The 22,231-nt window shown below is 35.4% G+C and overlaps 1 protein-coding gene across 3 annotated transcripts in view; it reads right to left on the bottom strand.

Annotated features, from left to right (window-relative positions):
• Positions 1 to 22,231, bottom strand: part of CFAP61 (cilia and flagella associated protein 61) — a 351,604-nt gene that overhangs the window by 226,074 nt on the left and 103,299 nt on the right. The window lies entirely within an intron of this gene.

Genomic DNA, 22,231 nt, shown 5'->3' on the forward strand with positions numbered 1-22,231 from the left:
AATCAATAATATTTTTTCAGTACTATTGATTTATCCAAATTTTACAAGTATTCAACCTTTAATCAAGCTGAATTTTAATACTATAATGTACTCTATATAAGATCTTATATTGTGGCCTAGAAGTGACCCCAGATTCATGAAGATTATCTAAATGATGAATAAGCTCTAGCATCTCCTAACAAATTGGAAAAGGTAAGTACAGGTCAAGAAATGTAATGTATGTATTTATCTTATATACCTAAGACCAAGGAGAAATCCATCACTGGAGGACTGGAAAACAGACAATCAAGATATAGAAAATACGTACACACACACACACACACACACACACACACACACACACACACACACAAAATAAAAATAAAATCTTGGAGAGGCTATGAACTGAATTATCATTGGGGGTACCCACACAAAGATGAAATTAGAAATCCTTGAAGAAGTTTCATTGTATTCTTCAAAATTTTAAACACAGTGATGCAATGTTTGGTAACACTATTTCTCAATATCACCCTCATAACTTTTAAAGGACAAATAAGAACTTAGTTCTGATTTTCTGCATAACAAAAGGCCAAATATAAAACTTTCTATCAGATTTTTTAAATGCCAAAAAAGCCCCTCACATTGATATTAAATACATAGTTACTCCTTCAGAATTTGACTCAGAGACTTTGGTCAAATTTTGGTGAATAAAACAATATAAATTTATTTTAATTCTATATTTCATACTCAAAACCAACTATGACACTTTTGACCAGTTTGCATATTTTCTTCAGTGCATAGGGCTTTTGTATATACATATACATGATATGTTGACATATTCAAATCAATAAACCATTGCTTTTTTTTAGAGAAGAAACAAAGTAATTTTTAAGACTTTCTCTTAAGTCAAATTGGCTATCAATAGGGTTCAGATACACTAACAGTAGGACCTGCTTCCTTTAGTTTTATAGATCAGATTTTAGAATATAAAATTAATTAATTCATTAAATTCATATTTACTGGGTATATCACCATTCTTGGCAGTACAGGGGATACAGAAGAAATATATACTATGAACTCTGCCTTCCAGAGGTTTACAAGCTAGTTGGAGAGAAATGAGTCAAAAATAAATGAGATAAGTAAAAATTTAAGATAGTAACTGCCAACATGAATGCTATAGGTAGTTAATAATTCAACTGAACAGTCTTCCACAAGAATGTCATCTGTGTCCTGAGAAAGAATTGTGGAGTTTGAACAAAGACCAAGGACTAATACCTTTATTATGTAATTCTGTTATATCTCATACTATGTTTCTTCCTTAAGGATATGATTTCTTTCTCATCACATTCAACTTAGATTAATGCATACTATGGGAATGATGTAAAGACTAGCAAACTGCCTTCTGTTGGGGGGGGGAGGGAAGCAAGATGGGGGAGAATTGTAAAACTCAAAATAATAAAGGCTTTCTAAAATTAAAGAAAATGTACAGAATAGTTAATAAAATAAAATACAGAACAGTAAAAAAAGAATAGTCTTCCACACTGAAGAACTGTTAGAAACTTTAGAAATTTGAAAAAAAGGAGTCCAAATCAGTAGAGCCACAAGTATTGTGCAAGAGAGTCTGTGTGTGTGTGTGTGTGTGTGTGTGTGTGTGTGTGTGTGTATGTCCTTATGACAGATGGGCAATGAACCCGATGGAAATACTTAAAATCTGATTTCTGAATTTCATGCTAACTTATGCAACTAGAAGCAAGTTGATAGTCACCTCAGTTCTGTTACCTCATCTCTAAAATGTAATTGATTTTGATATCATGGAATTCTATTTAGAAATAGATGGAAATATTTAAAGCTGGAAGGAATCTGAGATGCCATTTAGTACAACTCTATCCTTTTCTACATCAGGAAACTGAGATTTGATCATGGTCATAAAGGGTTATTAGTGATGGGAAGACTACGATTTGAACCTGGGTCACTATTTCCACATCTACTACACCTTTCACTGAACCACAATGAAATCTACTGCATCCAATCTCATAAGATTTTAATATCTTAATTTTACCAAAGAGTTGCTAAGAATTTGAATAAATTCTGCTATTGCAAAATGATCTACTTTGTTTATAATTTAGAGAATAAATGTAGATATTTAATCTAATCTAAGAAATGTCTCAAATTAAATATGCTGGCTGGTTTTAATTTACTATGGGTATCTGATAGTGAGGAGATAGAATTTGTAAGTTACTAAGAGTCCATCAAAGAAAGTCAAATAAGAAGAAACCTTAATTCCTCATTTAAGAGAAAAGATTATCCTGCTTATAATTTACTTTACATAATGTACAAGAATCCATTCCTTTATATTTATCTTTTGACATAATGCAAAAGATTCATAATCTTTCTATTATTTATTCTTTGAAATAGGTAATTTTGTTCCCTCTTCCCAGATTCTGGGTTAGAATGGGTTAGAAATACAGCAAAATGTATTTGTGATTCCACTTTTAGACTATTTTTGTCATTTCATTATTCTTTTCCCTGGGACCATTAAACCACCATAATATTTGAAACTCTCAAAGACATACCCATTCATATTCAAAAAGTTTAGAGCCAAAGTTTTCAAAGAAATTTGTCCTAAGAGATACAAAAAGTGCTTTAACTAGAAGATATAAGTATATGACTTCTCTCTCATCACACTCAATTTGGATCAATGTATAACACGGAAACAATGTAAAGACTGACAAATTGCCTTCTGTGGGGGTGGGGGGAGGGAAGTAAGATTAGGGGAAAAATTGTAAAAATCAAAATAAATAAAACCTTTAATGAAAAAACTCAAAACCAAATGCAGAAATATTAAATGTATCCTTTTCAGATCATAATTCAATAAAATTATACTCAATAAATGGCAAAAAAAAGAAGATAACAGTTTTGGTGGGTGGAAGTAAAAAAGGGAACTAGATTAAAAGAGGAGTAAGATAAAGCATTTTCTTACAAGTGTTTTAATACCCAAGTCCAGTAAATCTCACTTTTTTTGAAAAGTGGAAGAAAGATGAAGTTCACTCATCAAAGCAGGATTTAAACGGAGTATAGAAATATATAGCATGGGTGGGGGGGAGCCAAGATGGCGACAAGAATGGATTGTGTCTTAGATGCTCTCTTATAAAACTTCAAAACTAAGGACTCTAAGTAAATTTTCGAGAGACAGAACCCACAGAGGGACCTAGTGAGGCAGTTCTCCTACTCAAGGTAACCTAGAAAAGAGCAGAAAGGCTCTGCTCCCCGGGGTCAGGGTCGCAGGGGTGGCCCAGCAGAGCAAAAGAACTTCAGCCTCCCGGAGGCAGCCCCAGGGCGCTGGGAGCCATGGCTCCCAGCAGCGGGGGAATTTCCTGAGCTATACACCGGGGAACACCAGGCCCAAATTGGGGGAACAGGGGGGGACCTCTGCCAGAGCAAGCACATGAAGCCCAGCCCTCAGGGCACACAGAGAGCAGTTCCAGGAAACAGAAGCAGGCGGAGCCTGTAAGCAGGAGCACCCAGGGCATGAGCCCATTGAACCTAGGGAGGGGAGTGAAGAGAGAGAGACTGCCCAGCTCTGTCCTCTGCCCCTGGAACAGGACTCTGGGGCTCTGACCAAATTCAGATCCTGATCGCAGTCTAGGGCCCCCCATAGAACAGCAGGGCCCCCCCACCTCAGCCCCATGGCGGGGGGGGGGGGGGGATATGGTCATTCACAGATCAGGAGAGAGGACAGAGCCTTACACACTGAGACCTTGTGGGAGTGTCTCAAAAGCTCAGGAAGCACCCCAATACCAGGCTCAGGCTGGGAAAATGAGCAGAAAAACAAGAGGAACACCATTGAGAAATATTTTGTATATGAGCCCAAGAAGGCTATAGGGCTTGGAATATAATATACCGGAAGGCAAAAGAGCTTAGAATGTAGCCAAGAATCAACTACCCAGCAAGGCTGAATGTCCTCTTCCAGGGAAAAAGATGGACTTTCAATGATCCAGGGGAATTTAAAATGTTCCTGTTGGAAAGGCCAGAGCTGAACAGAAGGTTTGATCTTCAAATACAGGACTCAGGTGAAGCATGGAGATTGGAGGAGAAGGGGAAAATATGAGGGACTTAATAATGATGAACTGCATGTATTCCTGCATAGAAAAATAACACTGATAATACTCATATGAACCTTCTCAGTTAATAGAGAAGGTAGAGGGAGCTTTTATAGTTGAAGCACAGGAGAAAGCTGAATTTGAAGATAAAATATGGTGTAAAAATGGAGTCAATAGAAAAAAGGGAAATGTAATGGGAGAAAGAAAAAGGAGAGGGGGGAATAGGCCAAGAGATTTCATATAAGATTTTTTTTTTTTACAATGAGCTTTTGCAATGATATGGAAGTGGGGGAAGGCAAGGGGGAATGAGGGAATCTTCGCTCTCATCAGAGGTGGCTAGGAAAGGAAACAGCATATATACTCAATGGGGTATAGACATCTGAAGTAAGAAGGAGGGGGGAGCAGGGGGAAGGAGTGTGATGTGAGTGATGGAGAAGAGGATGGACCAAGGGGGGAAAGTGATCAGATATAACACATTTTCTTTTTTACTTCTTGCAAGGTGCTGGGAATAGAAGGCGGGTCCAGGACCATAGGGCCAGGTGGATGCTGGGCCTAAGGGGTGGTAGGAGGCCTTGGGGCCTCTTGGCCCCAGGACCAGGGATCTGTCTGCTGCGCCACTCAGCTACCCTACAGCAGAGTCAGAGTGAAAGGAGAGAGAAAATATAGTACATGGTAGTGGAGAAATACAAAAGTAGGGAGTTGCGATCAGCAATGTCAACGGTGGAAAAATATGGAAGTAACTTTTGTGATGGACTTACCATAAAGAATGATCCACCTGTGACAGAGTTGTTGGTGTTGGAACAAAGACTCAAGCACATTTTTTATCATTATTATTTGGGGGGTGGTGCAGGGCAGATGGGGCTGGGTGGCCTGCCTGGGGTCGCATAGCAGGGTGATCTTTGGGTGTCTGAGGCTGCATTTGGACCCGGGTGCTCCTGGCTCAAGGGCCAATGCTCTGTCTACCACCCAGCCACCCCTACTATTATTACCATTTTATTTTATTTTGGGTCTTTTTTTCTTCTTTTTTTGGCTTTTGCAGGGCAGTGGGGTTTGGGTGACTTGCATGTCACATGGCTGGGTGATTGTTGGGTATATGGGGCCAGATGTGGGCTCGGGTGCTCATGGCTCCAGGGCTGGTGCTCCATCCATTGCGCCACCTGGCCATACCTACAATTATTACTATTATTTTTTTTATTTTAATTTTTTTCTCTCCCCTTTACTTTATCGTTCAAGTGAGTCTATATTTATGGGGGGAGGGGGTATTTCATTTACTTTTAAACAAGAATATTTTATTAATGTATAAAAAACATTATTTGTACAAAATGAGAATAAATATTAAATTAAAAAATAAAATAAAAATATATGGCAACTAAAATAAAAAAGAAATATATAGCATCTACACTTACTTCAATCACGTCCATGCAATATCCTACATCTCTACATCTATGTATATGAATGTAAAAATATATGTAGATATAGTTATATGTTTGTGTATCTCCATCTATCTATTGAAAATTTCATATTAAAAATCAATTAGAAAATGTTGCTATTGACCTAATTCAAGAAAGAAATACTATTTTCCCTTCTTTTCATTTGATCAGGAACTTGCTATAGCATCATGACAAATCAGACTAAACAGGTAAATTTACTTTCAGGCAGAAATATGTATTTGAATTCTTTAAAGTCTATACATAACAACTATTAAGAGTAATATCCTCACCAAGCTTGCTTGCCTCAGTGTTCTCAGGGAAAAAAAGTAGCCCATAGGCAAATATTAGTACAATTTTTGGATCTAAGCTATATAAAGCTTTGAATTATACTTAAGAGGTAAATGCTAGACAGTATAAAATTTATCACATTGTCCTTATTTCTATTTAAAAACCCAAAAATAATTGAGAATTTGAAAACATTTCTAGATGGTGATGGAAATGGCAAAGAGTAGGTTAAGTCCCTTCATAATTAAGAGTAAACTATTTCATCTAAGCTAAATATGGATTTGTACAATGGCTAATGTTCAGATAGGCACATGTACAGACACAGATAGAGATACAAATACAAAAGTGAAACCATTCATGGCTTTAAGATGCTCACACTACATTCACACACACACACACACACACACACACACACACACACACACACACACACACATAGACACACAAAACTCCATCGATAAGGCAGCTGCAGGGTAACCTTGGGGATAGTAGGGAAGATACTAGAAGCTAAGTAGTCATTAAGGCCCTCATGCAGGAGGGGGTACTAAAGTTGAGAATTGAAGGAAAATTAAGATTTTCCAAGAGGTATAGGTACAGAGGGAGAGTATTTCTAACATAGGGGACATAGTGTCTACCATGATATCAAGAAGGGAAATGGAGTATCAAATATAAGTAGAAGCAAACAGGTTGGTATTGCTAAGTAATAGCGTAAATAGATACAAAGTTTGTGTTTCATAGTGCACAAAAAATTAAAAATTCAAATATATGAAATGTATATATAAATATAATTTTTGTTTACACATATATATGTATCTGAACATGTCACTCTACAGGTACTTTATTTCTTATAGGATAAAAAAATAACATTAATTTTAAAAAACTCAACTATATTCATATACGTTCATGTACAATCATGTGGATTAAGTATACATATCATATCATCATATAAACACATGACCTAAGTATACATATGATTATTAGCCACTGTATAGACATTTTATCTGATATACAGCTTCATATTAATTTTTTGAAAATCAGGAACCACATTTAAGCATAAATATATTTATTATGGGCTCATGTATAAATATTTTAACTGTGTACATACATATGTCTATGTGCATATGTATGTATGAACATGACTGGAAACTTTTATCTGGAAGATAAAGATAAAAGATTTAGAAAAATTAATTAGTTTACCTCAAATTAGGAAGGATTTACTTACTTTTTGCCATTTCTATCACTATCTAGGAATGTTTTGTTATTTTCAATTGTTTCTAGATTTTCAAAAATAAATAAGGACAAGGTACTACAAACCAGAATTCTCTATTATCCATTGTTGACCCCTAAGCTTCATTCAGCTTAAACTCAAAATGTTGAATTAATTTTAGTTGAGAGGTTATTTCTTTTCCCTCTGCAAGCAACTGAGTTTGGTGAGGATGCTACACTTAATAGTTGCTATGTTTGAATTTCAAAGAATTGGGATAAAGGCAGATCTGTTTGGAAAATTGTCTATTTTCCTCTGGTCTTGGTTTTTTTTTTTTTAAAGTAGCAAATGGATTAGCAGGAAAGGAAATTAAAAGGTAGTTTTTCCTTTCAGTAGTGTGGAAAGGACCAGCCAATGAATCTGCTTGGGCTTTTTCTTTCTGATCATTCACAGCAAGTGTAGGGGAAAAGAATCTTCTGGCTGACTAGAAGGCCGAATGATTTATGAATTGCTGAGGTAGAACTGAAAGTACCTGCTTAAGGAGTGATCTAACCCTCCACTGGACCCTTTTGCTTCTTTCCTTCTGGATAGCAAAATTGTTGTTAGCTGCTGGGTAGGGGAAAAGGATGGTTGTCTATGACTCCTCACCCCAGTTTCCTTGAGTCTGTGAGAAGTCACCTCTGTTTCTTTTGTGTTTACTTATTCCCAATATTTGGGGAAAACGGAAGGGAAGCATTTATTAACCACCTATCATGTGGAAGCACTATGACAAGCATTTAGCAAATATGATTTCATTTGATTCTCAAAACAACTTAGTATTATCCAATTTGATCCTCACAATAATTAGGTCCATGAGTCTTCTGAGAGGTGAACAGATCCATTGGAGCTATCAAAATCCCCATCAGTGACTTCTGGGGCCGAGTCAAGATAGTGGTGTGGAGTCAAGATGGTGGCACTAAGCCAACAAACTCCCAGAGCCTTTCCCTACCAAAGATAAATGAAGCCTCTACTCTGACACTCACATTACATATCCCATCAAGAAAAAGGGAAGATTCAAAGAAGTTTTCAACTGCAGACATTATGGAGGATCTTCTGTGAAGGTCTGTCTCTTTGGGGGAAAAGGGGAAGAAAAGTCCAGGAGTCAGGAGAGCTGTGAAAGCCAGCAGGAGGCTTTTAGCCACAGTGCGATCCAGGTTGTGACACCTTAATAATAACAGAGGGCCCAGCAGCTGGATAGCAAGCCAGCAGGGAGGATCCCAACTCCAAACAAAGTCTGAACCCAGAAACACCAGGATAAAAGACAGTACTGGGTCAGGAACAATCCTCTATTAAGTCAGAACCTGGACATAAGGGTGGGGAAAAAAAACAAAATCTCTGAATTGTATAGGCAACATCTTGACCAACAACAAGCCAGGGATCAGACCCCAGGCCCAGCAAAATAAAAACTTGGATCTATACTCCATATACCCCAGGAGCAGAACTACAACAACAAAGATGAGCAAAAAAGTTAAAAGAGCACTCATGATAGAAAAAATACTTCACAGATAAAGATGACAGCATTGTCATGTCTGAAGATGAAAGATGTGAAACATCACTCACAGGAGAAGTATCAAAACAGTCTATAAATTGGACTCAAATACAAAAGTTCATTGAAGAGCTTAAGAAAGAATTTAAAGGGGCAGCTAGGTGGTGCAGTGGATAGAGCACTGGCCCTGGAGTCAAGAGTACCTGAGTTCAAATCTAGCCTCAGACACTTAATAATTACCTAGCTGTGTGGCCTTGGGCAAGCCACTTAACCCCATTTGCTTTGCAAAAACCTAAAAAAAAATTTTTTTAATAAAAAGAATTTAAAAACCAAAGAAGAGAGGGAGAAGAAAAATGGAAAAAGGAAATGAAAGTCATGCAGAAAAACTGTGAAAAGTTGACCAGAGACTTCAACACCTTTCAAAAGGAAACACAAAAGGCAATTGAAGAAAATAAACTCCTAAAAACTTGAATTGAACAGTTAGAAACCAATGAATCTACAAGACTACAAGATTCCATCAAACAAAATTAAAAGGCTGAAAAAATTGAAGAAAATATAAAGTACCTTTACTTGACCTGGAAAACAGATCCAGGAAAGCCAATCTACAAATCATTGGACTACTACAAAGCCTGGACCAACAGAAGAACCTGGAAAACAACATGTAAGAAATTATAAGGGAAAACTGCCCCAATCTACTAGAACAAGATAACAATATAACAATTGAAAGAATCCACAAAACCCCTCCAGAAAGAGACCCCCAGGATAAAAACTCCAAGGGTTGTAATAGTCAAATTCCAGAACCCTCAAATGAAAGAGAGAATATGGCAAGCAGCAAAAAAAAAAAAAAACAAAACCCCAAAAAAAAAAACAATTCAAATACAAAGGGAACACGATCAGACTAATATAGGACCTATCAGCCTCAACATTGAAGGATCGGAAGAACTGGAATAACATATTTCAGAGAGCCAACCCAGAATGTACTACCCTGCAAAATTCAGCATATACTGTCAGGGAAAAAAGATGGATGTCCAGTGAAATTCAGGACTTCCAGAATTTCCTGACACAAAGACCAGAACCGAAGAGAGAATTCAATTGCCAAATACATGACTGAAGAGTTCATAAAAAAGATAAATGAAAAAGGTAACTGAAAAAACAAAACTTTTTTTGTTGTTTTTTAGTTTTTGCAAGGCAATGGGGTTAAGTGGCTTGCCCAAGGCCACACAGCTAGGTAATTATTAAGTGTCTGAGGTCAGGTTTGAACTCAGGTACTCCTGACTCCAGGGCTGGTGTTCTATCCACTTCTCCACCTAGCCACCCCCAAAACAAAACTGTTTTAAACAAATGTTGATCCCTAAAAGGGAAAATATAACAATTTGAACTCATTAGAACTTTGCTTCTCTAATGATAATTAGAGGATAGAATATAATTGAAGGGAATGAACCTAAGCCATATAGGCTTAATTGGGTTTCATCCCTCAATTGAGGAAGTCCAAGATCACATCACTATTTTTGAGATAAAAACCCCTGAATAAGGCAGGAGTGTCAACTTTGACTTAAGTATCTCTACACTCTAACCTGCTTTAATCACAAGGTGATAAGCACAATGTCTAAAAGGGCATCATAAGCTGCAAGGACCTGAGACAGGTTCTTTACAATCCTTTGTATAATTCTCATTGAGACCTCTAGAACCTCCCAGTATTAGAGATCTTCAAGATACTTTCAGTTAAGTAGATCAGGATGCTTCACTTAACAAGGTTAAGTACCCTGGGTGGGGAGGGGAGGAGTTAAGGTAGGAAAGAAAATAGGCCAGGGGAGAGGGGTGCAAATAGTTCAAGAAAGGATATGGTTTTGGAGGATATTTTGGCTTGTGAAGAGGATTGTTTGTACTTGAAAGATATTTGAAAAGGGGCTAAGGTAAAAATGATTATAATTATAATTTTGCTGCAATATGAGTCAATGCTACTTATCAAATAATCAAGTAAACAATCTGTGATGATATCTTGATAACAATAAGAGTTTAACAAACATATTAGAGTACCAAGGGAAGAGGCACAAAGATTTATAATTTTAGAAAGAAAGAAGGGAGAATCTGAATGCTATGTAAATTCTATTCAACAGATTTAGCCCAGTGAGGAAATAAGATAAATTCCCACTTGGGTTTAAAAATCTAACTTAATCTACAGGGAAGGGGGACTGGGAAAGGGAAAGATAAGGGAAGAATGGACTGATAAAAGGGAAAGGAAGGTATAAATGAAAATAAACTAAAATTTAAATTTAAAAAAAAATAAATCAAAGGGGAAAGGTAGTAAAATTTTGTTGAGGAGGAATAAGAGAAAAAGAAAGAGATAAATATAAATGGAAAAAGATAACATTGAGGGAACTGTCTCATAGAATGGAATCAGATAGCAGAATGGATTAAAAAACAGAATCCTACAATATGCTATTTGCAAGAAACACATTGGAAGCAGAAAGATACACACAGAGTAAAGGTAAAAGGTTGGATCAAAATATATCATGCCTCAGTTTGAGAAAAAAAAATCTGGGGTAGCAATTCTAATATCAGACAACGGAAAAGCAAAAATCAATATCATTAAAACTGATAAGGAAGGAAACTATATCTTCTTAAAAGGTACCATTGGAAATGAAGCTACATCATTACTAAACATGTATGCACTTAGTGGGATAGCTTTCATATTCCTAGAGGAAAAACTGAGTGAATTACAAGGAGAAATAGCAAAACTTTAATAATGGGAGACCTCAACCTCCCTCTCTCAGAACTAGATAAATCTAACAAAATAAACAAGAAGGAAGTTAAGAAGGTGAATGAAATCTTAGAAAACTTAGATATTATAGACCTCTGGAGAAAACTTAATGGGGACAGAAAAGAATATACCATTTTTTCTCAGCAGTACATGGTACCTTCACCAAAATTGACCATGTATTAGGGCACAAAAACTTTAAAATCAAATGCAGAAAGGCAGAAATAATACACACTTCTCAGATCAAGATACAATAAAAATTACATGTAAGAAAGGATCAGGGAAAGATAAACCAAGAATTAATTGGAAATTAAATAACTTTATCTTAAATAATGGGTGGATTAAACAGCAAATAATAGAAATAATCAATAATTAATTTATGGGATGCAGCCAAGGCAGTTTTGAGGGGAAACTTTATATCTCTAACTGCCTATATGAATAAGATAGAGAAAGAGGAGAGGAATGAATTGGGTTTGCAACTAAAAAAGCTAGAAAAGAGAACAGATTAAATCCCCAATTAAATACCAAACTAGAAATTCTGAAAATCAAGGGAGAGATTAATAAAATAGAAAGCAAAAAAACCACTGATCTCATAAATCTAAGAGTTGGCTTTATGAAAAAGTCAATAAAATAGACAAACCTCTGGTTAATTTGATTTAAAAAAAAGAGAAGATAACCAAATAACCAGTATCAAAAATGAAAAGGATGAACCAACCACCAATGAGGAGGAAATTAAAGAGATAATTAGGAGTTACTTTGCCAAACTGTATGCCAGTAAATTGGACATGAGTGAAATGGATAAATATTTACAAAAATACAAACGGCCCAGATTAACAGAAGTGGAAATAAATTACTTAAATGATGCCATTTTAGAAAAAGAAATTGAAGAAGCCATCAATAAACTCCCAAGAAAATGTCTTCAGGTCCAAATGGATTTACAAGTGAATTCTACCAAACATTTAAGGAAGAATTAATTCCTATTCCACATAAACTATTTTTTTAAAAAATAGGAGAGGAAGGAGCTCTACCAAACTCCTTTTATGACACCAACCTGGTGCTGATACCTAAACCAGGAAGAATGAAAGCAGAAAAAGAAAATTATAGACCAATTTCCCTAATGAATATTGATGTAAAAATCTTAAATAAAATTTTAGCAATGAGACTACTTCAAGTTATTACCAGGATAATACACCATGATCAAGTTGGATTTATACCAGACAAGCAGGGTTGGTTCAACATTAGGAAAATATTCAACATAATTAAACATATCAACAAGAAGCCCAACAGAAACCATATGATTATCTCAATAGATTCTGAAAAAGTCTTTGATAAAATATAACATTTATTCCTATTAAAAAGACTAGAAAGTATAGGAATAAATGGAGTTTTCCTTAAAATAATAAATAGTATCTAACTAAAACCACCAACAAATATATTTAATGGGAATAAACTCAGAGCATTTCCAATAAATTTAATTGTGAAATAAGGATGCTCACTATAACCATTACTATTCAATATAGTATTAGAAATGCAAGCAGGAGGAGGCTAGGTGGCACAAGTTGGGGTGGCTAGGTGGCGCAGTGGCCTTGGAGTCAGGAGTACCTGGGTTCAAATCCAGCTTCAGACACTTAATAATTACCTAGCTGTGTGGCCTTGGGCAAGCCGCTTAACCCCATTGCCTTACAAAACCTAAAAAAAAAAAAAATGAAAGCAGTAGCAAAATGAGAAGAAAAAGAAATTGATGGAATTGGCAATGAGGAAGCAAAACTTTCACTCTTTGCAGATGATATGATATACAGTATACTTAGAGAACCCAAGAAAATCATTTAAAAAACTCCTTGAAACAATTAACAAATTTAGCAAAGTAACAGGATATAAAATAAACCCACATAAAACATTAGCATTTCTATAGATGAACAACAAAGTCCAAGAACAATAGATAGAAAGAGAAATTCCATTTAAAATAACTGTAGATAACATTAAATACTTGGGAATCTGCCTCCCAAGACAAACCCAGAAATTGTATTAACACAGTTATAAAGCTCTCCTCACCCAAATAAAGTCAGTTCTAAATAATAGGAAAACTGTCAAAATAGTAACAAAATTCATCTGGGGTAACAAAAGGGCAAGAATAGCAAGGGAATTTTTGGAAAACAAGGTAAAGGAAGGTGACCTAGCTCTACCAGATATAAAACTATACTATATAAAGTGGCAGTCATCAAAACTACCTGGTACCAGTTAAGAAATAAGAGTAATGGATTAGTGAATTAGGATACGTTTAAAAGGAAAAGCAGTAAATGACTACAGCAATCTAGTATTTGACAAATCCAGAGACATCAGCCTCTGGGATAAAAACTCACTATTTGACAAAAATGTTGGGAAAACTGGAAAAATAGTATGGCAAAAACTGGGCATAGATCCACATCTCACACCCTATACCAAAATAAGGTCAAAATGAATATAGGATTTAGACATAATGAGAGATACCATAGATAAATTAATAGACAAAAAAAATTCTATCTGATATATGGAAAAGGGATAAATTTATGACTAAACAAGAATTAGAGCACATTATAAACTGCAAAATGAATGATTTTGACTATATTAAATTAAAAAGATTTTGTACTAATAAAATCAGTGCTGCCAAAATTGGAAGTAAAGCAGGAAGCTGGGAAACAATCTCCATAACCAGGGATTCTGATAAAGGTCTCATTTCTAAAATATGTAGAGAATTGCATCAAATGTATAAGGTCACAAGTCATTTCCCAATTGTTAAATGGTAAAAGGATATGAATAGATAGTTTTCAACATATATATATCAACATGAAAAAATGCTCCTAATCATTATTAATTAGGGAAATGCAAATTAAAGCAACAATGTTGTTTTAGATTAGCCCAGATGAGAAAAAGGGAAGATGATCAATGATGGAGAGGTTGTGGGAAGACTGGGACATTGATTCATTGCTGGTGGAGTTGTGAATGGATCCAACCTTTCTGGAGAGCAATAAGGAACTATGCCCAAAGAGCAATAAAATTGTTCATGCCCTTTGCCCCAGCAATTCCAATTCTAGGACTATATCCAGAAGAAATTGTAAAAAAATGGAAAAAGTCCTACGTGTTCCAAAATATCCATAGCAGCCCTTTTTGTAGTGTCAAAGAATTGGAAATTGAGAGGATGTCCATCAACTGGGGAATGGCTAAACAAATTATTATACATGAATATTAAGGAATATTATTGTTCTATAAGAAACCATAAATGATAGAACTCTAGAGAAGCATGGAATGACTTACGGGATCTGATGCTGAGCGAAGGGAGTGGAACCAAGAGAACAATTTACACATCAACATTATGAGATGAACAGCCTTGATGGAAGCAACCCTTCTCAGCTGTCCAGAGAACTAAGACAACTGTATTTGACAGATTATGGACTATATTATCCCCAGAGGAAGAGAATCAAAACAAAATACACAGAAAAAAACACCCCTACCAATTATGATGAACACTTTATAACAATTATCTCTTATGTATCTCTTTCCCTTAATCCTAATTGCTCATGCCAAAAACTACTAATTTGTAAATATGTTTAACAAAATATGTATGTAAAATGCTAACCTGACCATTCCCAACAGAGGGGAGGGGGGTGAGAAGGGAGGATGGAGGGAAACTTTGTAACTTGGAAATATACATGTACAAATGGATGAAAATAAGTAAAAATAAATTTTAAATATCCTATAAAAATAAAATTTAAAAAACCTCATCAGCAACCAGAGTTAATAGCAGATTCCATCAGAGTGATAGTGGCCAATGACAGAAAAATTGCTTGACGACAAAAATGGAAAGACTGTTCCTCCCAAGGACAGTGGCATCTTCTATGTCATGATTCCTCATGGTGAGAGAAATGTTGCTATGGATTACAGAAAAATATATATCCACTAAGCTAAGAAAAAAGCTATATCTTGAGGGAATCTCAGGATTCCATGCAACAGAAAAAAAGAAACTTCTGGGTTCAGGAATCAGAAAGTATCTCTTAATTACACGTTTTCTACAAAATATGTACCTCACAGATATCGTACTTTCAACTTGAGAGAACTCTCTCCTGGGACTTTTACAAGAGCAATGGAAGAGAATATCCTAACATTGAGGGAGTGGAGAATTGTTTTGTACTACTACTACATTCCTGAAAATAGCAGTACTCAGTCACCTTCTGGGAATCTAATCTCCCAGTGTGAATGGGAGTTGGGACAGTGAATGCAAAAGTAATTCTATATAGAAATATGTCAATAGGTAGGTTTTCTAATTGTTTTTATGCAGAGGTTACCCAAAATATTAAAATTACTCTTTTATCTTAGAAAGTAAAAAGTAAACAGATTTTTTATTTAAATATCTTTCCTTATATGCTCACATATTGAATAAACCTTGATTAAGTACTTACTATTTGGCAGGATTACAAAAATCATATTTTTTAAAAGTGCAGGAATCAGTTTAACACTATAGAAAGCAATGCAAGGAAATTTCCAAAATTTAAAATGAAACTCTAAGTCCATATTAAATCACTCTCTTCATTTGATGTGGAACTGGAAAGTATATGAGCAATGAAGATGTTACTAGTAACTATAGAAAGCTTTATTATATGCCTTAGCTACAGAAAACCCCTTGGGAAATATAATGACTATAAAACAAAGCACTAATTATATTCATCTTCAAGATCTGGAATCCTTAATTAAAATGAAATTGATTTTTTAAAACTATGTTAGACTTAGTGCTCATTGTCTGATGTTCCAGTGACTATCTTTTCAATCTTAATAATATTTTCAGAAAAAATAAAAATATAGATGTATTAATTAGGGGCTTGGAAATGCTTCATCGATTCTTTAAAGGTAGGTGGCTAAGACTAAAAAGAGAGCATATGTGTTCTTATTTATATGTTCACATGCTGAATAAACATTGGTTAAGTACTTACTATTTGGCAGGAAAGGTGCTAAGCCCTGAGGGATGCAAAGAAAAGCAAAAACAGCCCCTGCTTTCAAAAAGGCCTCATTCTAGGGAAGAAGACAACATGTAAACAACTAAGTATATATAAGATATACATACATACAATATAAATGTGAGGTATTCACAGAAGAAAGTGGGTAAAACTCTAATTCTGGAGATAGGAGGAACTAAGTTCAAATCTGGCTTCAAACACTTGATACTAGTAGCTATGTGACCTTGGGTAATAACAATAACAATAATAATAATAATAATAATAATAATAATAATAAAAACATCATCTCAATTACAGAAGAAAAGCATTTGAAATGGGAATAGGAGGGAACCTTACTGCAGAAGTAAGAGAGAGTGTTTTCATGATAGTGCCCTCAAAAGTCATATGGAAGGGGCAGCTGGGTGGCACATTGGATGGAGCACTGGCCCTGCAGTCGAGAGCACCTGAGTTCATATCCAGCCTCAGACACTTAATAATTGCCTAACTGTGTGACCTTGGAAAAGTCACTTAACTCCATTACCTTAATAAAATGAAAAAAATTAATTTTTAAAAGTCATAAGGAAATTGGGAAGAAGGGAGGGTTTGGGACATTAAGAAAATGAGTTCTTTGGATATGACATTAAGATGTCTATAAGACAAACAAATTTAAAATGTCTAATAAGTCATTGGAAGTGTGAGACTGAAAATCAGAAGAGAAGCTTGAGTTGGATAAAGAGATCATGGAATCATCTTCACAAGAGATGAAAATAAAATTCACTGAAGCTGATGAGCTCGTGAAATAGTATAGGGGGAGAAGAGAAAGAGGATCCAGAATAGAGCCTTGGAGATACCCACAGATAGCAAAAATAATCTGACAATCTCAAGCAAAGGAGATTGAGAAGTAGCTGTCAGACAGACATAAAGAGAACCAGGAGAGAATGGAGTCATGAAAACCTAGAGATAAGAGGAATCAAATCTCGAGAAGAGAATGATTAAAAATGTCCAACTGCTGCAGAGAAATCAAGAAGGATGAGTACTGAGAAAGACCATTAGATTTGTCAATTAAGAGATCATTGGTTCCCTTTAATTTAGAAAAAAACCAGATATTGTCTGATCTTGTTAGCTCTTATACTTTTTTTTCCCCCTTAAGGATATGATTTCTCTCTCATCACACTCAATTTGGATCAATGTACAACATGGAAACAAAGTAAAGACTGACAAATTGCTTTCTGTGGGGGTGGGGGTGGAGGGAGGGAAGTAAGATTGGGGGGGGATTATAAAACTCAAATAAAATCTTTAATAAAAGAAAAAGATCATTGGTGACTTTAGAGGGAGCAGCTTCATTTGAATGATCTGGTAAATTAGTAAGATAGAGATTAGTAGAGAGGAAGCTAAATGGAAAAGAGATTTAGGAAAATAGCTAGCAGCAATGGGACCATCAAGTGAGAGTTTTTGGTGTTTTTTGTTTCATTTTTAAGAATGAGTGAGTGCAGGGATGATAGGGAGCACAAACTGATAGAAAAGCTAGACTTGGTTGGCATCTTTTATGTAAGTAGAAGAGTTAGCCTTAGCAAGACTTCATGTAAGAGAGGAGTGAACAAGGAAATAGTGGGGAAAGACATGAGTCCTGTAAGAGGAGGATGAGGTGAAAATAGAGCAAGAACACTCTTGGAGAATGAGTTCAATTTTTTTGGTGAAATATGAGGCAAAGTCATCAGCTAGATATTTGCAAAGGAGATGTTATGGCAGACTTAGGGAGCAAGAAAAGGAGCTTAACTTAACACTTCTGAAGAACTCTACCATTTGTGAGGCTCTATGTTTGGCTTTAAGCATATGAAGACAAACAAAAGTCCCTCTTCTTGAGGAGCTCTTTGAGAATAATATAGAATAATATACAACATATTAAAAAGAAACATATAACCAAGTTAATCTGAGGAATGAGTTATATCCCATTTCATGTGAAGTGCAATAAAATGCTTCCAGTTTGGATGAAGTCTCATTTCATTTAATCCATATACTGCTAAATCTGACTTTATCTCCACATCTTGTATATCTATCTTCTAATCTCCACTCGCATGCCAAACACTTTGATCTAGGTCCCCATTTTCTCATAGCTGATAGCTGTTGAGTACTTCTTTTAACACTTAGCTTTCCAGCTTGTATAAAAGGAAGGCATTACAAAATGTAATGTAGAGAAGTATTCCTAGAGAAGTAAAATGAGGCTTCATGGAGGAGGTGGCACCTAATTTGAGTTAGAGGTAGAGATAAGAATTTAATTCCAAAATAGAATAAACTCATCAGATTTCCAGAAGCAAAAAATTTGGCATGTTCAAACAATGACTTGGTGAGTAGTCAAAATTCATCCCTGAATGATAATTTCCCTAGTCCCTCTTTATACACAGAGGTGTGCTAAGTAGTTCCTCAATTCACCTTCATTATTTACACATTTGTGACAAGGATCACTTAATCCTTTAGAGCCAGAAAAATGATCCATTAGTCTTTGTCTAGGATGCTTACCTAAGGATGTAGATATCTGGCATACATAGGACAGCACGTCTACTTTTATATTTAATCCCCTCGCCTTTGAGCATGCATTTGTCCCCTCTCATGAAGCAATCTTACCTGTGTGCTTTGGCTCAACATCCCATGTCTCTTCTGAATATCTCCTTTTACTCTATTCGTGATACTACTCTTACCTTAAAAATTTATTTTTTTTTACACTCATACTCACCCCAGTCTTACTTTCTTCATTTTTCTCGTCATATATGGCAACTGATCTATGAAAAATCTCCCTTTATTCTAAATGCATTTTTCTTGTCTTTTCTGTAGCTTGTTGCCTTGTCTTAAACATTAACTAGGTGCTGAAGGCATCACATTTTGTAATGCCCCCCCTTCATACAAGCTGGAAAGCTAAGTGTTAAAAGAAGAACTCAACAGCTATGAGAAAATGGGGACCTAGATCAAAGTGTTTGGCATGCGAGTGGAGATTAGAAGATAGATATACAAGATGTGGAGATAAGAGTCAGACTTAGCAGTATATAGATTAAATGAAATGAGACTTAATCCAAACTGGTAGCATATCATTGCACTACACTTGAAATGGGATATAAAAGCATATGAACTCTGCTGATTTCCCAAATCTGAATCCAAGTTATTAAATGATTTTGATAAACACCTGTAAATTTCAGTGGTTTGAGGGAAATCTCAGCTGTACAGAAACTTTGTGGGGGTGCCAATAGGAGTCAGGGGGCAGTGGGTACAGATCCCTCCTTGAAGCATCTTGCTCTATCACCATTTGGTGAGTCACTTAATGTGATTTTCAATTTTCTCAACTATAAAGTGGATAATGATACCTGAAGGACAAATAGGCTTGTGACAATCAAATTAGAGAATGTGTGCAAAATCACTTCTTCACTCTCTCTTCAATGTGACTTGTTTTTCCAACCATTTCTACTCCCACCAGAAACCTGAATTCCTCATATTAGGTCCCCCAGCTTTGACAGATGGGCTCTTTGTAGGGCTCAGGTATCCACATAACTTCTAAGCAGTTTCCTCTTCTTACTTGCACATTTTCAGGACCCTTTTGTAAGTATTACATTTTCCCACAAGAATTTAAATTATTTGAGGTGAGGGACTGTCTTCCTTGCTTCTTTTTGTATCTGATGTTTTTAGCAACATTGCCTGGAATCTCAATAAATACCTAATTCTGAATGTCAATAATTTCTTAACCTTGTCAAAAATGTCAGGGAAAAAAGTCAGTTAATCAGCTAGTATTTATTAAATACCTAGATGCCAGGCAGAGGAAGTTAGATGGTGCAGTGGGTAGGATATTGGGATCTGGAGTCAGGAAAACTTATCTTCCTGAGTTCAAGACCAGCCTTGGACACTTAACTAGCAATATGACCCTGGGCAAGTCATTTAACCCTGTTTGCCTCAGTTTTCTCATTTTAAAAAAATGATCTGGAGAAGGAAATGGCAAACAATTCAGTATCTTTGCCAAGAAAACCCCAAATGGGGTCTCAAAGAGTCAGATATGACTGAAATGACTGAACAACAGCAAATGTGCCAATCACTGGCAGTTTAATAGGGATGAAGGGATCAAGTAAAATAGGATGGAAGAGATAAAAGAGAATGGGGAAAAAGAACAATGTGGTGCTTCTCAAGCCAAAGGAGCACAAGTGTACACTAGTGTCTTGAACTTCCCACTATATGATATTAGACTCACTCTATTCAAGGAATCATCTCATTAGAGACACCAGAAGGACTTCACTGGAAAATTTTCACTTACATGGTCCTGCAGAACATGTTACAGAGATTCTAGTGTAGTTTAATAGGTGTGAATGAAACACCAACAAGGGAGCAGCTATAACAAAATAAAATCACTTAGGATAGCAAAACATACATGCAGAGAACAACTTTTGTTTACTGGAGATTATTTATAACAGTTTGGTTTGGAAAAAATCTCAATAAATTGAAGTTGAATTTTAGAATTCAAACAAAGCCAGATTTCATTGAATATTATTGGATTTTTAAGTTAAAATTTAATGAAACAAAAGTTTTTAAACATACACATATATGCATATATATGTATATATAAAACAGAAGCATGCTCCAAAAGGAAACTTAGTTAAGTGACTAATCCAATTAAACAGAGAATAAATTATGAACCATCATTAAGGCTTTAATTCTTGGTATCCTTAAAGATGTTGTTATCTCTTAAAAGCTCCATTTTTAAATAAATAAATTTTATTAATACATTTTTCTTTTATTTTTGCCCTCATTCTCTAAAATATTTTCTCCCTCTCTCTAGTTAGAAAGTCATCTATTAAACAAAGTTCAAATAAGATTTAAAGATAGTTCAGCAAAATTAATCATTGATCAAACTATCATTCAAATCTGACAGCATATGAAATGGTTCATATGTATAGTTCCCTGCCTCCTCAAAGAAGAGAGGGAGATCAGAGTCCCCTTTTAAAATATAAACACCTTGAAAGAGGTTATAACTTAGTTCACAATTAATTCTTAAGCAAGACAATTAGACTAGAGAAAAGTTAGAATTAATAGGAGGTAAAAGAACCTAGGACATATAAAGAAAGAAAATGGGTCAGATAATGGAGGAGGGTTAGGGGGAAGGATAAAGATAAACTCACTTTCAGTGAAATTTTTGACTAACTGTGCACACCAAAACCAATGACCACAACAAAGAACTAAGAGTGCTTAGAAACCACTACACTTAAACTCAATGCCAAGTTGATAAAAAGCAGCCAATGGCAATACTAGGATGCAGAAATTACAGAAAGTTTGTCATGGGACTCAATTAAGCCAAAACAACCCGAAGGACCTTAAAGATGAAATGAGGACAATACACCCCAGAAAAAATGAAAAAAACTAACGATTTTCTATGACAAACCTTTTTTCCATCAATTACATGTAGTCACCAAAATTTAACTCATCATTAATATTCCAATGTGTTGTACAAGGAAGCAGAAATCTCACTAAAGAAAATGAAAATGTGAAAAATGGTTGGATTACACCAACTATCTGTGGAGGAGTTCCACACCAAAGGACACAAAAATTTAAAGGGCTCTGTTTTCAAGAGTTCTGAAAAAAAGGGAATTATTCTGAACTATTGAGGAAAACATCATAAGATTTTCTTATTATAAAAAGAGAAAGAAGCAGCTAAGAAAATAACTATCAAACCATATACCTATTTTCTAGTCTCCACAAAATTTTGATAAGAATAATTTATACATACATTAAGAACATTCTTGATTGAGGACTGAGAAGAATGCAAATAGGCTTTTGGAAAGTCATTCTATGTCCAAATACATCTTTATGATCACATAATTGACCAAATGTATAAATAATGTTGGATCCTGCTATATCCTAGATATTAGCTAATGGATGGAAGGAAGGAAGGAAGGAAGGAAGGAAGGAAGGAAGGAAGGAAGGAAGGAAGGAAGGAAGGAAGGAAGGAAGGGAGGGA

Source organism: Macrotis lagotis, chromosome 1 (genome assembly GCF_037893015.1).
Source record: "Macrotis lagotis isolate mMagLag1 chromosome 1, bilby.v1.9.chrom.fasta, whole genome shotgun sequence".
Taxonomy (NCBI): domain Eukaryota; kingdom Metazoa; phylum Chordata; class Mammalia; order Peramelemorphia; family Peramelidae; genus Macrotis; species Macrotis lagotis.